Below are 5,912 nucleotides of genomic sequence, written 5' to 3'. Positions count from 1 at the left end.
TGAACTCCGGGAGTTGGTGATGGACAGGGAGGCCTGGCCTGCTGTGATTCATGGGGTCACAAAGAGTCACAAAGAGGCCTGGCCTTTGTGACAAAGAGTCACAAAGAGGCCTGGCCTGCTGTGATTCATGGGACACGACTGAGTGACTGAACTGAACTGAACTGTGACATTTTTTGTTTACTGATATGGCAGGAGATACTCTCATTTCACAATATCTCTGTCGTTATTCTTTATTTTTCGTATTCTAAGTTTTCTTCTCATAGAACTCTCTTCTGTATGGAACTATTCTTTAATAATTTTTATAGAATTGATATCCTGATAATAACTTCTCTTATTTTTCCTTCATTTAAGAAAAACTTAACCCTGTCTCCTGAAGGATATTTTCATTGCATATAGAATTATGAGTTTGAACTTCTTTCAGCAGTTTATTAACACTCTTACTCCAGGAGTTGGTGACGGACAGGGAGGCCTTGCATGCTGTGATTCATGGGGTCACAAAAGTCAGACACGACTGAGCGACTGAACTGAACTGAACACTTCATTTTGGCCTCCATGTTTTCTAATAAGAAATCCACAGTTATTTATTGTTCCCCTATAAATAATGTCTGATTTTTTTTTTTTTTTTGCTAACTGCAAAAAAAATTTTTCTTTTTTTTTTTCATTTTTTCTGTTATGAGATTCTGATCTTGCTTAAATCCTGCGGAAAAGTTGGCCTGGTTACATGTAAGGTTCAAGTTTCTACCAGCTTTCCAAAAGTTAGCACTTCAGTAGTCATCTTGTTCCCAGTGAATTTAAGTTTCTTGCCTCATCATGAAAGAATTCAGAGATAAGCAGGGAGGTTAATAAAGCAAAGTGAGAATTTATTTAAGGAAGAATACACTCTCATAGGGAGAGTGGGCAAACAGGTGAGGAGCTGGTGCTCTGGGTTTCTTTGGCAAATCAGTTATGAAGGACATACAAATGAAGGGGTGGAATACTCACTGGGGAAGGAGTTTGGGGTATACCTTCCTGAGGAGGGGAGGGATTTTTGTCCTTACTTAGCTTAGATCAGGAGTGTCATGGCTTAGGTGCATGATGAGTACTTTTTACCCACAAGGCTAATTTTATTGTAAAGGGGGCACAGTGAACAACAGGTTATATTGGAACACAGGAGATTTCCACCTTTTCCCATGACTGCTTTCAGGACATTCTACTTCCAGGACGTTCATCACACAAAGGGTGTGGTTTCCTGTCAGTCTGGAGGTTCCTGCTTTCCTTTATTATGGACTCCTTCTGTTTATAGGATACTACCTGCCTGCTGTAACAATCTTGTTTTTAAAGACTGTGAAGCATTACACTACTCTGTCCTGCATTTGTCCTACATTTGGTTACAGTGGCCAGACTGTAACCAAGGTAATGGTTTGTCACAAGTTCAGTTGTCACAATATACAGACGTCTTTTTGTGATGTTCTCACATGGTTGTGAGAGAGCAGATATTTTTCTTCCTCTTCTTGCAAATCCACATACACTCATGGTGTAGTTAGGGCTTCAACATATGAATTTTAAGGAGACATAATTTAGCCCATAGCTATATATAGTTAGATTGTGTATGTTAGTCTCTCAGTTGTGTTCAAATCTTTGTGACACTACAGACTGTAGCCTGTCAGTCCATGGGATTTACCAGGCAAGAATACTGGAGTAGGTTGTCATTTCCTTCTCTACGGAATCTTCCCAATCTAGGAATCGAATCCAGGTCTCTTACATTATGGGCAGACTCTTTACCATCTGAGCCACCAAAGGAGCCCATAGTTAGAGCAATAAATATTGACTTTTTTTTTCCTGGCCTCTTCATCTTTAAAATTTTTAGCAATTACTTGTTTGCTGTTGCTGCTGCTGAGTTGCTTCAGTCATGTCCAACTGTGTGTGACCCCATAGAAGGGGGCAGCCTACCAGGCCCCCCTGTCCCTGGGGTTCTCCAGGCAAGAACACTGGAGTGGGTTGCCATTTCCTTCTCCAATGCATGAAGGTGAAAAGTGAAAGTGAAGTCGCTCAGTCGTGTCTGACTCTTAGCGACCCCACGGACTGCAGCCTACCAGGCTCCTCCATCCTTGAGATTTTTCCAGGCAAGAGTACTGGAGTTGGTTGCCATTGCCTTCTCCAATTACTTGTTTAGTAGTTCTTTGATCACAGTTTCCTGAAACCACTGGATTAGTTTTTGTTCATACCTGCTCTTTCCCACTGTGTTCTTCCTTAGAAAGAGACAAACATTTTCTTATGTAACTGAGATATGTCAGAGTATTAGTTGTTGGTTCTTTCTGGAAAGATGACAGACATTTAGAAAAGTTAAAGCAAAAGACTCCAGCTTTCTGGTTGCATCCTTGACAAGTAAAGCTCCAGAAGTAAAGAGCTTAGAAGTTATAACTCTGAGTTTTACAACAAGAAAACTGAAAAGAAATGACTTTTCTTGACTCAGCAACAAAACTAGTGCTACTGGGAAAATTGCTACTCTAAAATCTGGAGAGACAGACACATCAAGAGACATAGGACCTGAGATTAGGTTACCTAGAGCAGAATTCACTGAAGCCATAAACTGATTGGAACACTAATGGTGATTATGCTAAAATGCTGAATACAGAATACTATCAAAATACTTCTAGGAGCCCCATCAGATTCCAATGGCAAGAACCTGAGAAAGATCTTTTCTTGGCTCTGGCAAGGAAAGGCAAAGCATAAGCCTTGTGAACTACACTTAGTGCCTTCTCTATGAAAAACCCTATTTTCCACAGCCAAAGACAGTTAGAGCTTATCTCTTCTGGAAAAGGGAATTGCTCTGTGTCTAGCTCCTTTCAGCCTTTCTGTCTTGCCTAAGGAAAGGGAAACACACTTCCACCAGGGATCACATGCTCAAGGAAATAGACTGGAAGTGCTGCAACCAGGAACTGTGGTGAGGGAAACAAAGCTGGAGACTGGAGAGACATTTGTGAGGGTCAGACCACAATGCACAGCCCACACCCCTGACCACCACATCAGTGGGGCTCGAGGATAACAATGGATTATGACAGAAAGAGTTGAGTGACAAAGATTCTCCTCTCTCTAGGAGGAGAAACAGCAAGACCACCACCAGGAGACAAAAACGAGGAGATCTGAAGAATGTGAAACTTCTGGCATCTATAGCTACACATAAAATTTCAAATCTGTTTAATGAATGAAATGGAAATATAAAATCCTCCTCAAAAGTTATGATATCCTCGTATATGTGTGTGCTAAGTCACTTCAGTTGTGTCTGATACTTTGCAACCCTATGGACCTCTTCTTTTCATGGGATTCTCCAGGCAAGAATACCGGAGAAAAGTTGCCATGCCATCCTCCAAGGAATCTTTCTGACCCAAGTATAGAACCTGTGTCGTCTCTTTTGTGTTCTGCATCGGCAAGTAGATTCTTTCCTAGAAGCACCATCTGGGAAGCCCATCCTTATATATGCTTCTTACTATATCTAGAAATGGATTTCCCAGGGGCTGCCACTAGTAAAAGAAAAAAAAAAAAAAAAAACTGACTGCAAATGCAGGAGACACAGGAGATGTAGGCTTGATCCCTGAGTCTGGAAGATCAGCAGATGTGAGTTCAATCCCTGGGTAAGGAAGATCCCTTGGAGTAAAAAAAGGCACCCCACTCCAGTATTCTTCCTGGGAAAACCCCATGGACAGAGGATCCTAGCAGGCTACTGTCAGACAGGACTCAGCATCTGAGCACCATATTAAAAGTTAAAGTCTGCAGACAATTTCAATTGTTTCTATCCCTAATTTGTTTATTTCATTGAGTACCTGGTCTCTAAACTGTGGCTTTTCAATTGACATTTGAGGCAGGTAGATTCTTAGTTGTGAGGTGTTTTCCTGAAGACTGCATGCTTTCAGCAGACAGGGACATATGCACACTTAATCCCAATCAAACCCACAAGTCATTGTGAAACCAAAATCATCCCTTCATTAATTTTTTATATGCTCTTTGGAAGGAATATAGTGCTCAGATGCTCAGTCCTGTCTGACTCTATCCTGCTAGGATCCTCTGTTTGTGGGGATATCCCAGGAAGAATACTTGAGTGGGGTGCCATTTCCTACTACAGGGGATCTTGCTGATCCAGGGATTCTTTAAAGAGATGGAAATAAAAAAAAAATAAAGAGATGGAAATATCAGACCACCTGACCTGCCTCTTGAGAAATATGTATGCAGATCAAGAAGCAACAGTTAGAAATGGACATGAAACAACAGACTGGTTCCAAGTTGGGAAAGGAGTATGTCAAGGCTGTATTTTATCACCCTACATACTTAACTTATATGCAAAATACATAATGAGAAATGCCAGGCTGAATGAAGCACAAGCTGGAATCAAGATTGCAGGGGGAAATATCAATAACCTCAGTTATGCAGATGACACCACACGCAGAAAGTGAAGAAAAACTAAACAGCCTCTTGATGAAAGTGAAAAAGTTGGCTTAAAACTCAACATTCAGAAAACTAAGATCATGGCATCTGGTCCCATCACTTCACGGCAAATAGATGAGGAAACAATGGAAACAGGGACAAACTTTATTTTGGGGGGCTCCAAAATCACTGCAGGTGATGATTGCAGCCATAAAATTAAAAGATACTTGTTCCTTGGGAGAAAAGCTATGACCAAGCTAGACAGTGTATTAAAAAGCAAAGACATTATTTTGCCAACAAATGTCCATCTAGTCAAAGCTATGGTTTTTCCAGTGGTCATGTATGGATGTAAAAGTTGAACCATAAAGAATGCTGAGCACCAAATAATTGATGCTTATAAACTGTGGCATTGGAGAAGACTGTTTTGAGAGTCCCTTGGACTGCAAAGAGATCCAACCAGTCCATCCTAAAGGAAATCAGTCCTGAATATTCATTGGAAAGACTGATGCTGAAGCTGAAACTCCAATACTTTGGCCACCTAATGCAAAGAACTGACTCATTTGAAATGACCCTGATGCTGAGAAAGATTGAAGGCAGAAGGAGAAGGGGATGATAGAGGATGAGATGATTGGATAGGATTATCACTGACTCAAGGGATATGAGTTTGAGTAGGTTCTGGGAGTTGGTGATAGACAGGGAAGCCTGGCGTGCTACAGTCTTTGGGGTAGCAAAGAGTTGAACATGACTGAGTGATAGAACTGAACTTAAAAGGAAACATTTCTTGAGTTGAAACACACTAATAGATAATGTATTAGATCTAGTTCTAAAATTAAGACATAATAATAGTTCAAACAACGTTTTGCACTCTGAGCAAAATCAAACCTCTGTGATTTCATCACCAATAAGTTGTTTTTATATGAAAGAATGTCATTCAATTATATTCTTATTTTTGAATGTATGGGAATATCTTTGCTTATGTCACTCAAAGCCAATTATATCTGACTAATGAACAATTTGGAAATCACTAGCTGTTTTTTCTTTCTTCTGGCCAGCACTGATCAATCTACTTCTGATAACCATGTAGACTATTTAGAAGATAAATTATGATGTAGATTAGTGATGACTAATATTTCAAATATCTTAAGAAGAAATAATGAGGTTACCAAGGTTAATTTGTACTAATTTGCACTTAGTAAATTACCAAAGAGTAAATTATATTACCAAAATAAACATAATTGCCTTATCTCTATTAGTAGAGATAATAACTCTCTAGATTAGACATTGTCATGAACTACTTAATCTTAACCATAAATCCTTAATAATTTTATATTATTTCTTTGAAAATAATGCCGTATTATAGTGACATCTTTGTGTATATATGCATATGTAAAGTATTGACAGTATTCACTTTCTGAACCCTTAATTATCATGTGGAAATCTTTTTATTTATGCCATTTTAATACTGGTGAGGACTAGCAGTGAAGCAGAGAAGGCAGTGGCACCCCACTCCAGTA

This window comes from Bison bison, unplaced genomic scaffold, assembly GCF_000754665.1.
Source record: "Bison bison bison isolate TAMUID 2011002044 unplaced genomic scaffold, Bison_UMD1.0 scf7180017864200, whole genome shotgun sequence".
NCBI lineage: Eukaryota > Metazoa > Chordata > Mammalia > Artiodactyla > Bovidae > Bison > Bison bison.
This window is presented reverse-complemented; position numbering follows the sequence as displayed.